The sequence below is a fragment of the Buteo buteo genome, chromosome 1 (genome assembly GCF_964188355.1).
Source record: "Buteo buteo chromosome 1, bButBut1.hap1.1, whole genome shotgun sequence".
Taxonomy (NCBI): Eukaryota; Metazoa; Chordata; class Aves; order Accipitriformes; family Accipitridae; genus Buteo; species Buteo buteo.
Window position 1 is genome coordinate 70,118,507 of NC_134171.1, and position 21,302 is coordinate 70,139,808.

Here is a 21,302-nt window from a genome sequence, read left to right on the forward strand (position 1 = left end):
CATTAACTTACTTCACCAATTACATCCTGACCCTTCCTGTTGCAATGCCTGCCTGAGGTACTCAAGGACACATGAAGGAGTGGGAAGGAGGAGGAAGTCCCAATAAGAGGATTTTAGATGTCTTCGAGTTGGGAAGACATGGTACAGGGATGAAGCGATGGGTGAAGAGGAGGAGGAACTCCACATATAAAGAAGCCCCAGCTGCGAGCAGCAAGTTTTATACTTGCCCAGGCTGGGAGCAGGCAAAAGGCTCTGCTGGGGGAAGCAGGAGAGACCCTGTGCTGGCAGGGTGGGGAAAATGAGACAAAGAGCACTAAACCACTGATTTTCAAACAGAGCATGAAGACAGACAGGAAACATATCCTGCACTGGATACCAACAGGTTGCAGAGGAAGGGGGAAGGGGAAAAGGATATGAATGTTTTTGTTGCCCTCAGAAAGACACAAAAAACCCAACCAATCAGCAACCTGTACACACACAGAATAGGTGTCAGCACACCCGCATCCGACAGAATTTCATAGTTATACTACGAAAAGATTGCAGATCTTAAAATTGTAAATGCTATGCCACACTTAACCTCTTGACTATCATGGACTGTAATGGTTTCATCATGTACCACTATACTTGAAGTACTTTAAGCTGAAAACCATCCACTTGATTCAAATTAATTTGTCACTAAAACAATTATCTAATTGCAAAGGTTCAGTTTTATTAGGCTGAATGCATAAACTACAAGACACAGACCGTGTCTACCTACACTTCATACTGATACTTCCCATTCCTTTTATGCTAAGAATTGTATTTGAAATAATAATGTCAATGCAGTGGAAGATTTGCATGAGGCTGAGGCAAATTTAAGAATTTATTTTGTTACCTAGGCATGTACTATACTGTTAAATGAACTGGAACTCCATTACTGTCACTGACTGTACCCCAGGTACACTTTATCCTTAGACACACTGTAAAGTGCTCTATTAAAATGCTGTGCTATTTTAAGAACCGTATTACCAGAACCTCAGTACATGTGCTTCAAATGTGTTTGTAAGTAACAGAGGTATTCTCAACTCATATATAGTCTGTATCTTAATCGATATTCTAAGTATCTTTTTTCTGTATCGTTCAAACAAAAGATACAAGTTCCACACACAAAAGTTAAAGTTCCAGTGGTATATCAGGAAGTAATCAAGCTTTCTACTTCGCATCCATTTGAATTAAACGAAAAATATTTAAAATACTCAAGTTGAAGTTCTAAAAAAAAAAAAAAAGTACAAAGTCTAAATCTCAATCCAAACTTCTTTCAACATTGATAATGAATGCAGACACAGTTCTACATAGGCCTGACCCATTTCCACCAAGCTACTTTAAAAATAATTGGCCAAACTACTTGCTGTGAAAAAGAAGAAAAAAAGTCCCATCTATTAAGACTGTATGTTTACACCAGTGCCTGAAAATACAACCTGACTTGAGCTAGTACACAAGCTCTGCAAAGACTAAGCTGACATTCAGATGCAGCCCCAAGTAGCCAGACCATGGGAACAGATTTTCCAAAGTTTTTGGATGAAATCCTGCAACACACACACGTCCCACTCCCACAATCATACACTCCAAAACATACTCCACCATCACAATCAAAGGTATTATCTTAACAGCTGGTATCTCTATAGCAACAACTGTGGCAAGAAATACGCTGGGAGCGGGAGGAGTAGCATTAGGTACAGTACTTGTAGATACGCTCGGAAGTAATGCAGCTCAGCAGGACCTAGCAGGCCACCAGGCTCCAGCCCAGGGACTCCTGCTGCAGTCCTGCCTGCCCGAACAAAGTGGAAGCATATTCCAAGCCCTGAACAAGCTGCAAGATAAAGTAAAGGGGGAGAAAACCCACAGGCTGCTGTATACTACTCACAGTAAGCACCAATACCAGTATTAAGCTAAAAAAAAAAAAAAAAAAAAAAAAAAAAAAAAGCAGCGTAGGTGGAGTTTTTTGTTTCCAAGAAGCAGAGAGCGCATCTGCAGTGCTGAGCCCTTGCCAGTACATTCCGTTTCCCTTTCTGCCACTCTTGGTTTTTGCAGTGCATCATTTCCTGTATTACTTTTTAACAAAGTGGTCTTATCAGCTGGAAGTGCAAAATAAAGACTAAACCATGAGTCAGCAGATGACACAGTCCACATCTTTCTTCCCCAAGTACACATACCCTTCTGGGAAAACTGGAGTTAGTATTTCCAATAGCTGAGTGACCACCAGCCCTTGAAGGGTGTGTTTACTCACGAGGTACGGGTGAAACAGAAACCTTGGCCAAACAACAGCACACTGCCCAAAAGGCAGCCTGGAATCGGTTTGAAGGAAATTGAGTTGTTACCCACTTATCAGCCACTCTTTACACATCAAAACCCATGCACTTTTTAGTATGCATTCTGTCTGCTGATGGATGAGTTGGAATCAACAAACTTCTTTTAAATCCCAATACTGCTTTATTTGCCTTCCTCCACTGCTGCTATCTTTTGTGTAATCTTTGGACTAACATACAAACATGCATGCAGCTTGTGAGAAGCCTATAAAAAAAAAAGTGAGCATTATATATAGAGCTGTTTAGCCAGCCTTGTATTTAAACAAACGTATTTAGGCAAAATGCCTAAGAGTGAAGTTCTATTTTTCTAGCTCTCAAAGGAGAGATAGTTACTCTGTCAGCAACACTAAGCAGACAGTAAAATATTCAATGAGACCGTTTTCAAATTCCCACAGGAGATCCCATAGGAAACTGTCCCACTTTGCATAAATGACTGTTTTTGGTGGGTGGAGAAAGGGTTAGGACAATTAGATGATCCTCTCCTGGGGCAAGGAGGGGGGGAAGTGAAACAACTCCTAGCCCAAGTTTCAGGCAAACAAGAAGCAGCCCTAACTCTTCTACTAATTTCATTATTTGTATTACAGGCTCAGTGATGCAGGCAAAAAGGATCCTATTAAATATTTTTAATATATGCCTAGCACAGTTAGACATAAAAAGGGACAGGAACCACAGTGAAGAGCATCTACATAATTGTTAATAGAGAAAATTGTCTAGTCTCTGACTACATTTTTAAAATTCAATTTATCTTATTTTATTCAACATAACTCCTCCCAGCATCCATTACCTAGTGACAATATAAAGAAAAGCAGAAAGATTTTAATTTGCTTCTTTAAAAATATTTCATAATTTACCGTCTCTGAAAGACACATCTTTTCAGCAACTCCTGTACTCAGTACAAGAATTAGACCTTTTTTAAAAAAAGAAGAAAAGATCACATTTTGGCACGGAAGCCAGGGAGCTGTCACTTTACTCCTGCAAGAACTATTTCAATGTATTACTAAAAAGCATGCAGTCTAAGCAGCTGTAATGCTAGAATGTGTTACAACAGATTATGCACTAACTTCCTCTGGCTCCCTATTTTTGGAGCAAGCAGCAAAAAGTTTCAGTTTCTTTCTTCAAGCGATGTGACTTGTAAAACAAAAAGTCCAGAGCCTTCTGCTGAATTACTCTGGTTTTAATCAAAGAGTTCTTTCTTTGCACCTTTTTATGGTAGAAGATTAGATCTTGCTCATCTTGGAAAAATGCATGGAAACCCAGTAGAAGCCTCAGTGGCGTTACAACACACATACAGAAAGAAAGCAAGTTTCATTTCAAAGTGCTGTGGAACTCATTAGATAGTTTATATAGAACCTGACTTGGCTTCCCTTGTATTTCTGAAAAGGACAAGGAGAAAGAAGAAAAAAAATTATATGTCTTCTTGACACAGTAGAAAGAATTCAAGAAAACACTTAAATATGCAACCCCATGTTAATTTTGTATCATATCATTTGAGGAAAGAGGAACACACTGGTGTTGAAAATGCTTCAATATACTTAACAGGAGTAGGTAGCTTTTTTCCTGACACTGCATTAGACTCCCTTACTTAGGCCTAGCAAGAGCAAGGAGGATACTTCCAGCCTGCTCTGCAAAGTAGCCTCTGTCTTGGACCCTCAGAGACAGACCAAAACACCCGGTCTGTGAAACCTCTTCTAGGACCATTGCTCATGCTATTTGGCTGAGGGATTGCCCTTCCAAGAAAACCTCCCATGTATCATTGTTCAGCCTGCAGAGAAAATCCTTTTAGATAGCTACGTGCACCCTTTAGTTCAGCAGATGGTAGGAGAGCAAGCGTGTCACGTGAAGAGAAGGTGCTGACTGTACCCCAGCTAACTGTAACAGCAGCCCATACAGTTTCTTGCAAGAACTATCTAGTTGTTCTCAACAGGGCAGTAATACTTGCCTTTAGAAGAAGGACTTGCACAACTTCTAACTTATTTGATAAGCCAAATCAAATCCATCGAGTTCAGAGTGTGACCTGAGCACCAAAGAGCAGATGCACCACTCATTCAAAATGACAGAGTAAGGCCAACGTATGCTCTACTGATAGAGGGGAGGAGGACAACAGCAACCCAAACAACAAAACCCCCAGTGCTCAGTTACTGCAGAGCATGAAGAAATAACCTTATACTATCAGTATCTGCCAGCTCCTTCCCAATGCTCACCACAGTTCAAACCAAGTACACAGTGTCCGGCCAGTTCCTATACTGAACCACAGCTTTTCCTCCACTCACCTACCTGCTCAGCTTCTGGCAGACAAGGCACTGATCCTTACCCTTTAAGTTTCAATTACCACAATTACAAGAGCAAAACAACAGCAAATTCTTACAGGTTTTCTGGATTTGTACTTTGCCTTCTCAAATTGAAGTTACTAGATTTGAAAGACTTAAGTAACTTCACTGTTGCTTCTCCAGAGAAAATACCTGGTTTCCACAATTACATTTGCCCTTTTTCTGATTAAGAACACTTCTTTCCAATGTCTTTGCAACTGTTTCGACATATTGAAAACTGTACTCCTGGAAACAAATCTTAACGCCACATCCTGCAAGAGTCTTATCTATACCTTCATTAAAGCACAGCTCCTCCCTATTTACAAGAAACACTAACGCATACAGCCTCTTACATGATCACCAGATCCTCAAATCATCCGGTTTTCACCGGAGTTGAGAAACAATGCTAAATTTCTAGCTTGCACTGCTGAATTTTACTCATTTGTGCATTCAGACTCCATGAAGTCACAAACTGACAGCTCTTCCTTTAATGCCTGCCGGTCTCCTCACCATGCTGATCTGACTTGCCCAGACTACAGAAAAAACTAACACCAAGTTTGCCAAGTTACTTGGTCAGGAAGCTGGATAAGTCTGGTGCACACCAGGGCTAGTCCCAGTAGGACACATCAAAACGTACAACCAGGCGTGGACAAATCCCTTCTGGTGTCGGCAAGCAGTTGGACTGAATTGGATGCGTTATCAAAGATTCTCTCTAAAACTGCAACTTAGTATTTTAAGTGAAGTCAGGAAGGAACTGTAATTTGATGATTCAGTCAAAACTCTGGCACAGATGGGATTACAAAACTATGAACTTCACTAAAATAACCTGTAAGATAAATCCAATGCTGTGAACCACAAAACTTGACAGAATGGTGTTCATGAGGTGGGGTTTTTTTCTAAATGCAATGAAGGAGGAGACTCCTCATTTTTCATGCTCTCTCCTGAGGCTGAAGGCCTCTTAAAGAAATCCTCAAATTAAGACAAAATATTCAAAAGAAAAAGTTATCCAAACAGTTGCCAAGAGATGAATGAAATACCAGCCATCACAGCAAGTATTTCACTGCACATCTTTGGGGCAGGTTACCCACTTCACTTGTGCTGTGGGGCATTTAAACTCCACATGTTGTCCTACAAGGCACTAGGAGCACTCAGGAGTACAGGAGCAGGCAAGGAGCTCAGTCAGCATCATTAGATGACACAGGTCAAGTCTGAAAAATGCTGAACAACCTATAGACCAGTTTGGAGCACTGGCTATGGCTTTGTGAACATGGGATATCCACAAAGATGCCACGAGTCTAGCTATTAGAGTAAGTTGGAAGTCCTTTTCTAAAAGGTCAAAAAGCTGGGGAAAATAAGGGGTTTTTTCCCCTTTCATCATAAAACTCTTGTATAACTCCCTTTTTCCACCAAGACCATTCCCTTTCCTGACTTTTTGAACTGTCTTTAGAAAACAGGTGTTGTTTACAACAATAACAAACACACATCTGTGTGGGTGTGTTAATACACACAAAGGCAGGATAACTGAAACCTCTTCCTATATTTAGATTTGTCTGGTCAGCTCTAATTGCATAATTTAATCAAAACCCTCTCCAGCGGAAACACATCCATATTCATCACAGGCATCAAAGGAAACATCTTTACAAACTATATCCTTTTACAAACCAACACATGGTCCCACACCACTTGTCCAATTGTTGAATTCCTCCTTTGGGAAGGGCATGGAATTTTATTTCTTTTTATCAGCTGAAAAAAGCATTTCCCTCCAATTCATCAGCACAGGGCAGGAGGAACTTCCTTCACAGGTGAGATGGGGAAAATTTACTGACATGTCACTTTCAGGGATTTTTTTTTTTTTTAAGTAGTTAAAACATACATTTGCAGCATAAAGGAAAACCTTTAAAAACAAGAAAAATGCCCATCACCACTCAGGCATTAAAATTTTTGAGTAAAGCTCATAAAATGCAAGACATGTTTTGTCTTCACAGAACTGCACAGCCTAGCACAGACTGCATGGATTTAGGAAGGGGTTTGTCAGCCTCAGCCAGAGTAGTGCTACAACAGGGTATTTTTAAGGCAGGAACCCCACCAAATGCACTCCAGTTATGCTCAGCTTATGCAAGCCACCTCTCCTACAAATGATTCATTTTACCAAGAGCGTGCACCAATACAGTTACATCAGCTGCATTAAACCACTTCTAAAGACTGTGACCCAGACCTCATTTATCAGAGATTAAGTAAAGATGTTAAATTACAGCTCAAGATCCCCAGCTTTAAAGCAGAATTTTTCACCAAAGCAAGAGACAACAAAAACCGAGAAAGAAAAATGACTTATTCACTAATAAAAGCATTATTAGGTCAAGCCTCAGCAAAGCAGAATAAACTGATGGAAATTAAACCAAAAAGGGAATGTCATTAAAATAAATAAATCTTTTCACAGATTAGTTCCCTCCCCACCATTTATACACTTGGAATAAGAGGAGCCTTTTCAGTTTGCCAATACTGAAGACGTCTCAATGTATTTCATGAGATGCACACTTTACTTTTTTAAAAGGATTCCTCTAGCTTTCCTTTTTTTTTTTGCCTTATTTACAAAAACTAAAGAGGTATTTTTTGCCTTCAAATGACCTTTAAAACACTGTATCTTCATCACATCTTTAAAATGTCAAGAGGCAGAGCAAAAGACCTTAAGTTAATTTCATGAAGTGTCCTGCAACTCACAGCTACCATTCTGGACAGAGAAAGTGTTTAAAGATGATACAGCTTTCCAAGCCAAGTTTAGAGAACCCAAAAACAAACATCAAGATTTGTCAGATTTCCACCACCCAATGAAACATTGTGTAATTACAGCATGCCATTAGCAGCCTTCTGAAAACTGGGACTAGATGTCAGAGGAAAGGAAACCCAGTTTGTTCCTGGTCCCCAGGACAGTAAGCAGCTGCTGCGCTGCCATGCTGCAGCAGATACTCCCTGGCAGTATCTTGGTATTTGGCGAGCCACCTGAGCACTCCAGACCCTTTACAAATGGAAGGAGCCAAGATCACAGTGTTCAGAGATGCCCCTTCAGCTTACACACAAGAAAATAAGACTCTCTAAAGATTATGATTTACAGGCAAATACATATTTATAGGGATCCTTCTGAGATCAGGTCAAGGAAACATTGCGTTTAAAATACACCAGCAAACACAGATCCAAGTTGATCAAGGCCTTTACTGGCATGTGAGGTACAACTCTTGAGCTTGCCTACACTAAAATCTTGAACTGCCTTCAACTACATACCAATGTAATCCTAGAACAGAGTACAATTTCACCAATATTAAAAACTATACTTGTGGAAGAATAAAGCTATTGACATGCAACTATGAAGGCATTTACATGGTCTCTTACTTTTACAGATGTTTTCATCCGATTACAGATGTTTTCAGACGATTACTCTACGGAACCAAAGGAACAATTCCTGGTTCAACTGAAGACCAGGCATTAGGAGTACTAGCTTTCCCCTGAACCAGCAGGCACACTTGGACTGAAACAGGTATCACACATTATTGTGGTTGGAGGCCAACAACCTTCCAGATGACAGCTGGTTCACCAATGAAGTCTAAAAGCTCTGTTCTCAAGAGCTTTTTAATCCAAAAAAGTCTACTGACTGCAACTGAATTTGCTATCAGTGCAATTTTTTCCTGCCATACCTAAGCCTGTAAAACCTTGTCGGCAGAAGGAGTACTGTCATGGAGAGCGCTGGGCTGCTGCTCAGGAGACACAGCTCCCACTCCCTTCGGCACGCCACTTCCTCACATCAAGCCTTAGCTTCTCCTGCTAACAAGTGGAGAACAAAACTCTTGAAAGCTACTGACTGGGAAGCAAGTAGTAGACAAAGAAAGTCGGAGAGGTGACCCCTGGCATAAAACATTTGCTGGCAGGATGGCACCAAGACAGCTCTGTGAGAGCACGTGCCATTACCCCAAGCAACACCTCCATGCCACGGAGGAAGAGGCCAGTAAGTCACTTGGCCAGAGGCCACTTGCCCTGAGCAAGAACCGATGACCACTGCAGCGAGGGGCCAGAGGGCAAAGGCACCAGGGCTGAGACTGGGGCACATGCCAGTGCTACCACACTCATCCCAACCCATGGAAGCGCCTCCTAACTACTGCTGACAGGGAACGGCCAAGCACAGACACACCTTTCCCCTTCTAAAAGCAAAAAAACAAGGGTGCACCCCTACGTGAGGAGTCAGAGAGATCCAAAAAACTGCAGGATGAGGCAAAAACAGCTGTCACAGCCCTGTGCCAGAACATCTGCGGAATCTCACGTCAAACTGTTTTCTCATATTCCTGAGATCAAGGCTTTGGAGGGTTTTGTACAAAGGCTTCAACCCACAGATAGGAACTGATAGGTCATACGGCACTTGGGAACTGCATAGCTTGAAAGAAAATTGAGATATCCTCCTACATTGCTTTCTGGGAATAAGGAAGTCTTACAATATGAGAAAATAGCTGTAATCTATCTGATCCCCTGGTTATCTGTAAGCTTTTTATGATTTTGGAAGAGGAATTAAGCCACACAAAGAATTACTCAGTACCCTTTCCTTATCTGCAAGCTTTTTTTATTAACAGTGCCTATATGACTCTGTATACGGAATTAAGGCAACTTATTCATTCCACCGTAATTTTCCAAGACCAGTTTAAAGTTTCAAAACTCAGGTTTTGCAAAGTTGCAGTACTGCAACCTTACAGCTGAGACACCGAAACACAGTATTTCCCAAACACCACATGCTCTGAAGGGTCAGCAGCAAGCTAGTTAAAACAGCCACAATACTTCCCAAATTTTCCACTGTTGCCTGCTACTGAACAGTCATAGCTGTCCTAGTTCAGAGGGCAGGACTCCAAGCCCCAAATACATCGCAAAGTGAGACCGCAAGGATGAACTTCCAGGACTTGCAGCTTTCCAAGACTACTTACTTTTAGGCTGAAAGCTAATGCACAAAAAGAGCACACAAAGATTTCAGGTTCCTTGTCTTTAAGCTGACAATCTAGATGCCTTCAATTCTGCAGCTGAAACCAGTACTCCCCAGTTCCCAAGATAACAAGCCTTTAGGGTCTAACAACCCTGACTGCTGGCTGGCCTGGAAGATTGAGAGTCCTCATGTCCCAAGTCAGGGGAGGCAAGAAGCTAGGCAAAGGTGTGACAGGAACCTGCCTATATTCAGAAATACAAGACTTCAGCCAAAGCAGCCTGCCACCAGCACTCCCAGTTGTCAACTGCTCCCAGTTCACGAACCACATGAGATGCATTGGGTCTGACCATGAGCAAGAGTCATAGCTGATAAACTAGTGGGGACAAGGGCAAAGGGAACAGTTATCCAGTAAACTGTAGTAAATAGCCCTGGAGTGTTTATGCCAGTTATGTTAGGTGATGATTTCTGCACAGAACAAAATTTCAAAATTACAAAAATTCAAAATTACAAAATTTCTGTAGCCAAGCCAGAGGAAAAAAAAAAAATTACAGTTGGGTTCCCAAGGGCCTGGAGAGTTCCTTGGCATAGGAGGAGGCTACAAGGGAATTCAGCAAGAACCTCACTCCAGCACTGCCACTAGGGAAAATACCTAAAGTTTGTATTTTAAATTTGTAGATAGGCCAATTCCTTGAAGTTAAGAAATATATTACAAAGACACAATGTCTGAAGATGTTAAATAGCTAGCAGTAACAAGAAAAAGTAAGGGTTTTTAAACACATTTACCATATACCGTTAAAACAAGTGCTTTCTAAATTTCTTTTGAGAAAAGTGGACTGAAAGCCAAAGATTTCAGAGTGACTTATGCAGTGGTGCAGAACCCAGAAAAGCTACAAGCAGCGCATTGGCTTACAGCACGTATCAGCTCAGGTGCTCTAATTGTCTTCACTGGCAGTGATTTCTGGTAACACCAGCCTGCTTTTTGTAAAAGAGTATTTAATGGATTTAATATTTAGCTTTTCTCTAATTTCTTGGTAATACTGCTAACAGCACCTGGTCTGCCAGTTGTTTCAAGTTATTTCATCCTCTAAAGAGGAAAAGAAAGCTTCTACTACTAAGAAGTTAAACTTGGAGGACATTCTTTTCCCCATGAGGAAAAACACTTGTCCTGTCTTATACAGAATGTGCACTAGATGTGCTCTGCTTATACGATTGCATTAAACTAGAAAAACATTTCTAATATAGCTTGCAGTTTATACTAGCAAAAGAGCACTTGACCAGAAAAGCTTGTTTAAGTGTTCCTCCCCATCCATCCTCCCTCACCCCCCACAAAATACACTGCATCATTAATCATTGTCGTTTTGCTGCCAATATAACTACACTGGGGCTTCGCGACTGATGTAACTGTTGGCAGTCTAACCTCACCATGCTAATCACCAACATAAGTATCTGGGGAAAAAAAACGTAAATTAGACCTTTCCTTGGCAAGCATATTAAGGAAGTCTTCATCTGGGAGTACTACAGTATTCGTTTATAACTGGCTACCTCCAACAGCTGCCTTGGGCCAGCAAGGTCACAGGTCCACAAGCAGATGAGCAGCTCTAACAGCTTGCTCCCACCCAAGGAGAAAAGGTTTCCCTTTACTCCCTTGTGCCAGCTTCAGTACTCCAACATGATTTCCCTTCTGCTTACAGTCTGTCAGCCAATTCACCTTTCTAACCTGGCAAAAACAACAGAAAAAAAAAAAAAAAATGTTCTCCAGAACAGCTGGATCAGCTCAGAGCAGGATGAGCACCAAAGTCCCCCAGCCAGCATACGCTAAGAAATCTGTGAGTTGCAGGAGCCAAACCGTTAAGAGTTCTCTCCATCTTGTGGAGCTGCCACCCCCCTAATTTTAAATTATATCCAGGACAAAGATTAGCTCACACTCATACATGAATACTTCAGTTGATTTGCAAAACCTCGTCTCGTCCTCACAGCAATGAGTTCTGCCCTAGCTGGTTCTGAATAAACCAAACACTCTAGCAAGCATTTCAACCCCCCTCTGCTACCACTGTCTTCTGCTCTAGCAAACTTCTGAAGCAAACTTCAGAAAAAAGAAGAGTGATTTCATATCCATCTGTCCAAAAATACCACACACTACAGAGTTTTAAGCTGAGAGTATTTATAAAATACTTTCCGGATGAAATCTAATATGACAAGTTACAGAAACTATAATTATGTTATCTTAAGTTTTTAAGTTAATAAAGACAAAGACTTTTCCTTTGGCTATGACAACCAAGTGGAAGCACTTAACACTGACACTAGCCAGCATGGATAATAAAGGGCCTGTTATTAAGTATGCCATACTATAAAGCCAGCAGCGGGCAAAAATGCCAAACAGGAAACTCTAATAGCTGAGATGGCAACCTATATGTAAGCCAGGTTTTCCAAGACATTCAGCAAGGTCAAAGTTCCCATTTTTCAAAATAGTGTAGCTCGTCACTGCATTCACCAGGTAATTAGCAGAACAGAGATGAAGACATAACCAATGTGTACTTTATCTATCCATCTCCTCAGTGATAAAAAAGGCAAAAGTGTCTGATGACAAGAGGAAAGACCAGGAGACTGTATGAAGGGAGATGAAACTCTGGTCCTGAATGTTGGAGATTCACGGTGGGACCTCAGTAAAGCCACATGAGTTGAGTCCCTGTCTCCTTCATCTCCCTCTTTCCTCCCTGTGCAGGGAAGCACATACTTCAGATATGTTTGAGATTCCTGAAAGACTACACATTTGAAATTAAACCAGTGTAATCACATTATGCATTTAACAATCCCTGCAGCCATCACATACATGTTGTCACATCTATGGGAAGGTCTAGGTAAATTTCAAATCTACTTTCATCACTGTTCTGACAAAACAGTAATGCTGTTGTCATACAACTGGAAAAAAAGGAGCCATCTGGACATGGTCCTGCGCAACCTAGGTGACCCTGCTTGAGCAGCGGGTTGGACCAGATGACCTCCAGAGTTCCCTTCCAATCTCAACCATCCTGTGATTCTGTGAAGTTCTCAAAACAACCACCTGCTAATCATTTGAAAACAAAAACTTGTTCCACATCAGAAAAACAATTGGTTCAGGAAAACTGGACAGAACTCCACATGCCTTGGCACAAATACAACATCACATTAAGTGCTACTAGATAAGAGGTAGGGACCGAGCTCTATTTGCTGTGCATAGGCAGAGTCACAAGAGAACTGCTTTTTAAAGTAATATGGCATTTTCACCAGGAAGTCAAACTCAATGGATTCAGTGCTATTAAAGAAAAATCATACATTTCAACAGAGGTTAGAAGATTCGTCCAGAATTCTACAAAGAATAGACTCTTGTGAATTACTATGAAAGTCTCAATCAGGTCACTTGGTTTCCCTGATTTTGACCACTTCACCAAGTCCTATTTAATATGGCCTGTGACCTTACTGTACTTCTTTTAAGAATTTCAAATACAAACCAGGCGTCATGAGAAACAATCCCTCTCCAAATTTTACATAACTTTGAAAATATTTTCAAAGCATCCAGAAGTCTTCTGAGTTGCCTCATTCATCCTTCCTTCACTGCTTGTACCCTTGAAGTTGGCTTCATGTGTGGCTCCATTCCATTAAAATGCAAGTCCTCATCACTGTCACCTTGCGTCACATGCAGCCCTGGTAAGAAGCCACTTTTCCACCTCTTTTTTCACTGCTTGTGAGCTACTGAAAGATTCTGATCTACAGAGGGTCCTGTACCATGCTCATCACTATAGTACCAGATACCTTAAGCAACCATGACTAACCCTTGTCACATTCACATACTGTTTTTCTCCCAGCCTATCTGCAAAGGCAAGATGGATTATTTTAATATACATGGAGTAAGGTCAACAGAAAAAAAAAAATCATCAGACAACTTGTAGTTGCACTAACCTGAAGAAAGTCCTCCCTAGGTTAAAATAAAAGCAAACCAAAACTACCTTCCCAAAGTAGGTTTCAGTCATGAAACCACAACAGTGGTAAAAATATGTCAAATTTCACAACAGAGCATTTAGATATCAAGATAAAGACCCTTGATCAAACAGAACTGTGTTTCATTGATGAGTCAGTTTCAGTAACTTTCAGGACCTGTTAGCAGAAGTTACATTCCCAAGCAGGTGCTAGTGGCCTAACATGAAAGTAACTTTCTTGGTTCATACAACACAGCTCAGAAGCCCTTGAAAAAAAGACAACTGACCAACAGCGACCAAAGGTGTGCTGCCAACTTTTTTGTCCTAACAAAACACTAGCAGGGTTTCTTTTGCCATATCTTGGGAGGGCAAGAAAGAAAAGAAGGACAAAGAGTTAAAAACCAACAACCAACAAAAAAACCCCAAGCTGCACACTTTTGCTATTCTTCAGCTTTATAATTCGCAGGGACACCACAGAGAATTAAACCGTAAAGTGAAATGGCAGGAGATGTCAGCTCCACACCACCTTCCACCCTCCCTCTCATGCACACACACTTCCAAATTTGTCTTGGAGGAAATTTTTTGAGAGCTCGCTCTCCACTGCCTCAGGAAATACAGCTAGTTACAAGCCACATATTTTGTCCCTCAACATGTCAGCTGAATGAAAGTCCTTACTAGCAAGATACATGTAAGACAGCAAGGACATTTGATCAATTCCTCCCACATCAATATTCAAATGAAACCTAACAGATACAAAGGTGAAATATATTGGTAGAATAAAGTCAAATAATGTAACTCATTAACAGCATCTGACCAAACAGCAGATGTTTCCTCCTCCTATCGCCCTTAGAAACACATTTAAGTGGAAACCACAATTTGTTGCAACACGATTCTCCAGTTATTTACTTCATCTTTAACCAAAACTGATTTTATGCTTTTAAGCATTTAAGTGTTTATATATAAATAGTTGTTTCACACACCTTGATAAATTTACAGGCTTTTCTCAACTATATATAGATTTAGTCTACCTTTAGCCGATCCAAATAATTTAACTTTCAACAGCAGTGAATCTTATTTTAGGCATTCATATGTGCACACGCACATACAGCATATCTATCAAGTGTGAATAACCCTACACACATACCAGCATAAGAATAAGGTATCTTTAAGAGTCTCATGCCCTGGTTTCATCACACTACACCAGACAGAATGCTGCTATTATTGTCAATGCCTCAAAATGCTTGAAATCAGAAGTCTGAAATTAATATCCTCAGTAAATCAGTCTTTCATGTAAACATGGAAGAAGGAGAAACTAATTCCAATATTGAACAAAGTGAGGAAGAAAAGCAAGCAAAAGAATGATCAATTATGGTCACTGCATGCCCCAAGCAATCTGAACATAAAGGACTCTCTGAATTCATAGAAAACTTTTTGACCTGCTACATGTGTCAAGTGTTAGCTCCACATGCACACATGCTTTTTTGCTTTCACCTACCTAGGCAAGTTTTTAAATACGTACATCAGTTTTGCGGCCTCTGTAGAAGCTGGAGGACAGACACAATTCTTACACCCATGCTGGGGACAGAAGCAAGGAGACAGTGAAAACTCTCGCAATTCTGTCTATGATCACTTTAGCATTGTAAAAAATTTTTAATGGGTATCTTATTTCCAAGTTACCCAATATTGGACTGATAGTCCATAGATCACTTTGATGTGGAATGGCATTTTAATTATTTTAATGACAAAAACTTGCAAGTTAAATACTTCTGAATACCATTAAGTGTTATAATTCAGACTGTCTATACTGACTTATTCAGACAGTCTCATCTGCTGTCATGTTGGGAAGAGCGGTCCCTTTTATAAGCACAGAAATATGAAATAATGCTTCAGAAATCACTGGTGAACCACATTAATGATTTGCTTACATGCCAAGTCAACATAATAGTTGCCTTTGGATGATACTGCTTTAAACAGTGCCTAAATATAATGACTTATATAAAGGCATGTTAAAAATAATTTGTTTTCCTCCTTGTACTCTAGACTTCGCCTGTGCATGCTAGGGAAAGGGTGGGGGAAGAACAAAATGAGAAAGACTGCTGACATCTGTTCTAATATCACTCTCCCAAGTGTATACCCCATATTGAAATAAAAGTGACATATAACCCAGAACAATTACAGAGCTACATTAGAATGACTGAATTGTACAAGTGTCCAGAATAGCTGTACTGGTCAGGGTCTCTCCATTGGCAAGCCTAGAGGGAAGAAAACCCTTCAACTCTTGATCTAAACTCAGCTTTTATGCAGTCTCCCAGGACACAGCACTCACGAGTACAGCTGAGTAAAGGAATCCGCACTTGCAGAAAACCCTTTGAAACATAGGGACAGCTTAACCCAGCAGCTGTGTCACACACAGTACTGCTATCAGGGGCAGCACTGTGGCCACACAGCTGCGCAACACTTCCACCACAGCAATTCCAGTGCCACAGTACCTGATACACATCTGCCCTCCTTCTGCAAAACGAAAAAAAATTTAAAATGGACCCATCTACACAACTCGGCAGAGTTCAGCCTTACATCCACTGAATACTTTACCTCACACAGTCTAATAATTAGAAGTAGCGTGCTCCATCCTTTCTCCTATTCAACTATGAGGCACTTCCAAAGCCAACACATGCAGGCATAAAACTGAAGCAGGGAGAGATCCTGTAGGATCTGGGTTCATTCTGGAAAACGCTTTACACTACCCAAAATTAGCCTGTTAATTTTACAAAATGTTTGGCTTCTCTATCCTATTAAAAAACAAAGATGCTCCCCACTCAAATACACAGAAAACCGAAAAGCTTCTGTAATGTAAATTAACATTTGCCTGAAGAGGAGGATAGGGATCTTTGTGGCAGCCATTAGCAGCCAAGAGCTCCTTGTCCTCACCCCTGAATTCACCCTCTGCAAAGCCCTTCACAAAAGGCCCAATCAAACATTTTCTCTGGTTATTCTGAATCTTGAAGAATAGCAACATTCTAATGGTAATAGTTATACAACTGCCTGCAGGGATACAACTCTATCAATTAAAAAGTATCAATTTACAACAACTTCTTTCCCATCCCAAGTGAAAACCGCTGTTCTAACATAAAAATCCTCTATGCTGTTCTAAAGTTACGCCATCATAGCTTGAGCAAGATACCTAGAGAAGTGCAAGATGCCTGCATAGATGAGCCTTTAAGTCACCAGCATTTCAAGCCACACTTGCCAATTTGGCGTTTATGTTTTAAACCCGAATTTTCTGTTTAGTAAACTTCAAAGGTACATTTCTAGGAACTGCATACCATCTTTATTAAGACTTGTATAGCAGTGTCTCAAAAGAAGGAATGCATACAGAGAAGAAAGACCAGTGGAAGAACACTAGTCTGCAGCTCCTAGAGGGAAACAAGTGAAGTTTTTATGGCCAGAACAGACCTTTCCCCACTCCAAAAGCACAACTGGGTGAGTTTGTCATCAAAACCTAAACCAGAAATTAAAAAAAGAAAATTTAAAAAAACCAAACAAACAAAAACCCAAACCCAAAAACATTAGTAGAATCACTTCATTAACCATAAAGCAATTTGTGAAATCTGATTTTCATTTTCACAGATTTTACGGCGCTCTCTTCAGTAGGATAGTTTCATTTATTCATCTGCATTGACACAGCAGAAGAGGGCTCCATACCCACATTTTGCACGGCACTGCACCCAAAGGCGAGCTTTAGTTCTTTTATCTGCTGCTCAGAAAGCGCCTTAGCTAAAGCACGTGCTGTTGAGATGCAACTGAGCCTGAAGACTAATAGATCTCTCACCACTAGTGACCATTTATTTTCTCTGCTTCTCTTGTATCCCTCAAAATTATTTTTTTAGCTATATTTGTGACTAAAAATAAGAGATGTTTCTTTCTTGGCTGGAAGAAGCTCAGGAGATGCAGTGCAGAGTTCACACGAATTCAGGTATGAGGAGCTGGTTTAACCACCAAGACGTGCAACACACTCAAATCACCAAGCAGCAGGCTGACTAGTAGAAAGAAGGAGTTTTAGCAGAATTTTCCCAAAACACTTCATAGTGATTTTATGAGCAGGAACAGCAAGACCTAAGATGCTTAGTATATAATAAACGTTTTACTGTCTGTGGCATGCTACTTTCTAAGTTACTTAAAGCAAAAACATGAATGTGAAGCCATAGTTGCCTTCACTAAGAAAAGTAGAGTGACCTATGCCAACCCATATTCAAAATTACAGTCTCTGTTCTAAAATAAGTTTGGTCATATAGTCCAAGATATGACTAAGATGCTCTGTCTTATACAAGAACTCAGATCTGGAGGAACATTTCAACGGGCAGTTACAAACTTTGTTAGGATAAAAATACTAGGAAAAGAAAAAAAGCCCAAACAAGCTTGTTTGCCTGTTTGTCTCTTTGATATCTGACAGCACAGTCTGCAGGTAAAGTCTAGCTGATTTTGAGGCTTGAAAAAGGATATATAAAATTCAGAGATATTCACTCACAACCACTTCCCCCCACACACACCTCCAAGCTGCACACGCCTTCATCTCTTTCAGTTGCTAATGACTGCAAGAAAGAGGTTAAGAGTCAACCTAAATTGGTTCAGCATTTATTCTTCACAGGGCCACAAGCTTTAAATTCAACTACTCTTTGCATAACTTAAATAATAAACACTGTGATCTCTTTATTTGATTCTTAAACCACCCATATCTGAAGCACAATGGGACATGTCACAGACACTTGCTTCGCTGCCCTCATAATATGGTTTAATTATGATGACTGAACTAACGGGCTCACATCATAGACTTTTACAGGTTGACCCTGTGTCATCCTGATGTATCATTTTGCACCAGTTCAGGGCTGTAAATCAATTTAAGATCTCCAGCAGGTTGAAAAGGCTGGTAATGATGCTTTCTCTGCAGTCTCTGGGGACTCCACATTATACACAACTTACATTATTTATAAAGCTGAGATGATGCCTCCATTAGGCTTGTAAGACTACTCAAATGAGCTTTTATTTTACACACACAGCTTGGGCTTCATAGAGCAGAACACTGGCTATATGTAACATGCAGTGCATTCCTGCTTCAATTTAAAAAAAAAAAAAAAAAAAAAGAAGTCACAACCCCTTCATTTTTAAATTTAAATCTTTGTACCAAGCCAAGAAGCTCATAATTTAATCTGAATAATTTCCCAGTATTCAGAAACACAAGTAGCACTTTTATTAACCTCTGTATTGCTTTTTCTTACGTTCAACTCTGTGTTCGAACTACAGAGGAAAAGTAAACACTAAACTCAGCAGCTTTCAAACATTTGATTTGATAGTTAATATTTATACAGAAACAGAAAGATCTCCATCTGTTTATTCAGTCACTCTTCTCAAACGCATTGGATCATCACATCTTCAAGGGTACACAAAAAAGCAAGTTGAACAGGACAGAGTAGGAAAAAATGTATTTGATTACATAGCCAGCAGTTGATGGGGTCAAAATTGAAGCAAGGACAAATCCCTACCCTTAGGGTAACCTGATCATGCCTTGAACTGATCCTCTCTGGTGGCTGTGGAAGGCTTCTGGATCATCCAAATCAAGGGAAATTTCTTTCAAGTGCCTACTTACAGTCTGAAGAAAATTGCAAGATTTCAACCCTAAGACCAGAGCAAGAACTTCAAAAAGGGCTAGAAATCTTCCATTATCATACTGATGCTCCTCAAGTCACAGTAAAGAAGTGAGCACTCAAAACTTGCACTAAAATCCAATAAGAACCTCTAAAAAGCTTCCTAGGGCTGCTCTCTGTTTCAATGGGAAAATAAAATGAGTATTAATCAGTTGCAACTAACAAACTCATCTCCCATAATTCAGCAGAGTAATTACTGACAAGTAAAAGAAAAAATTAAGTCAACGTTAACACCTCAGGTTCCCTCACATGATTTGCTCCTATTGTTTGACAGGACAAGGTGCAGACAGTTAGCCACATGAAGACTACCAGAATTAGACACACGCCTGCAAAGAAAAGTGGTCTCTGTGGGTTAGCTTCAGTTTTTAGTCTTATTCGAGTGCTGCTTAAAAACACATGTAACTACTGGGGAAAAAAAAAATTTAAAAGTTTTCTCTTTTTGACTTCTCCTCTGTGTGCAAAAGAGATCTGAACTATGAGCTATGACACGTTTGAAATACAGCTTTTTCCTAAGCATGTTAGTTTCAAGACACCCTATCTTTAAAGGCTGACATCCATTAAACACTGACATGTTTCACGCAATCATCTTTTCCATTTGCTTGTATCTGAAATACACATCTACTTTTACTCCTCCCCACCTGGATCTAACAATACTTCTCCTTTGCCGAAGAAAACTGTTACCTTTTTTTACATGCAGTGAGCATCATTTTTTTCCTAAAATACAGCAAAATAACAATTATCTTTTGGAATAAGCTCTAATTATTCGGATACCGTAAAAGCAAACTGTAAGGTCAGACCACATATCTTCTTCAGATTGATCTGCTAACAAAAGAGCAAGCACAGCAACCCTTCTTCAGTCAGAGCTCCCACTGACTTCAGTTTATAAAAAAAAAAAAAAAATAAATAAAAAAATCAGGATTTGGCTCAGATCCTTTCGAATGCATGACTGAATATTTCCACACCAGTAAATTTTAATAAGCTTTAAAGATCTATATTCAGGATAAGATTATTTGGCTGTAGAGCCCGAGTATATGAAGAAACTACATCGAGGAGGGGAAAATCTCATGCATCCAAACCTTCTAACAGGGAGAAAAAAAAAAAAAAAAATTAAGTGAACTTTCCTTGACCTCTAAGCACAGATTTGTCATTAAAGAAAAAAGAGGGGAAGGGGTCCGCGGAAAGAAAAATAAAAAGGGAGAAAAAAAAGGGGAACCCCCTCCAACCCCCCCAAAACACCACCACCAAACCAAACATTAACCGGATCGGCCGAGGTAGGTGGCGAAGGGCTTTTCCCCCGCAAAAACAAAGGCGGGCACTTGCCCCCTCCGGCCGGGGCTCCGCCGCGTCCTCCCGCGGGGCGCACAATGGGACGGGGCCGGGGAACGGGGCCGGGGAACGGGGCCGGGGAACGGGGCCGGGGAACGGGGCCGGGGAACGGGGCCGGGCGGCGGCTGCGGCGCAGGCTTCCCCGAGGAGGACGGCGGCTTCCCGGCGGGGAAGGGCTCTCCCTCCCGCCAGGGCCCGACCGCGGCACCTACCCACAAACTTCGAGCCGGGAGCGGCCGGCGGGGAAGCGGCCCCGGGTCTCCCCCGGGCTGCCGGAGGGACGCCATCATGCCGGGGAGGAGAGCCGAGCTGCGTTCCCTTCGCGGCGCGGAGGAGTCGCTTACACACACACACACCCCCCACCACCACCACCACCACACACACCCCCCCACACCTCAGCCCTCCCCCGGCCCGGTCCGGCGCGGAGCCACCCGGGGGACCACCCGGGGGAGCGGGGCTGAGGGAGGAGGGAGGTTGTGAGGAGGGAGGAGGAGGAGGGCGGCACGGGCAGCGGGGTAGAGGCGAGGGGACGCGAAGTTGTTACCGGCTGCCGGGCGGTGAGGGGAGGAGGAGGAGGAGGAGGAGGAAGGGGGGGGGGTGTGGGCCGGGGCAGGCGGGGGCTCCGCGCCGCCGGCGGGCAGCCCGCGCTCGCGCTGCCTGCGCGCCTGGATTGATCTGGTCCGGCTGGCGTCAGGCAGGCGGAGCCGCCCAGCCGCCGCGCG

The 21,302-nt window shown here is 41.5% G+C and overlaps 1 protein-coding gene across 3 annotated transcripts in view; it reads right to left on the bottom strand.

Moving 5' to 3' along the window:
- SMAD1 (SMAD family member 1) overlaps window positions 1-21,096 on the bottom strand; it is a 50,500-nt gene extending 29,404 nt beyond the window's left edge. The window contains exon 1 of one of the 3 annotated variants that reach the window (XM_075035436.1): window positions 20,793-21,096. The gene's annotated coding sequence lies outside the window, so the exon portion shown is untranslated. Of the gene's footprint in view, window positions 1-11; window positions 1,647-20,792 lie in introns of those variants that run through there. The other 2 variants (XM_075035414.1, XM_075035434.1) reach the window with 2 other exon arrangements.
- Between the last annotated feature and the right edge of the window lie 206 nt (window positions 21,097-21,302).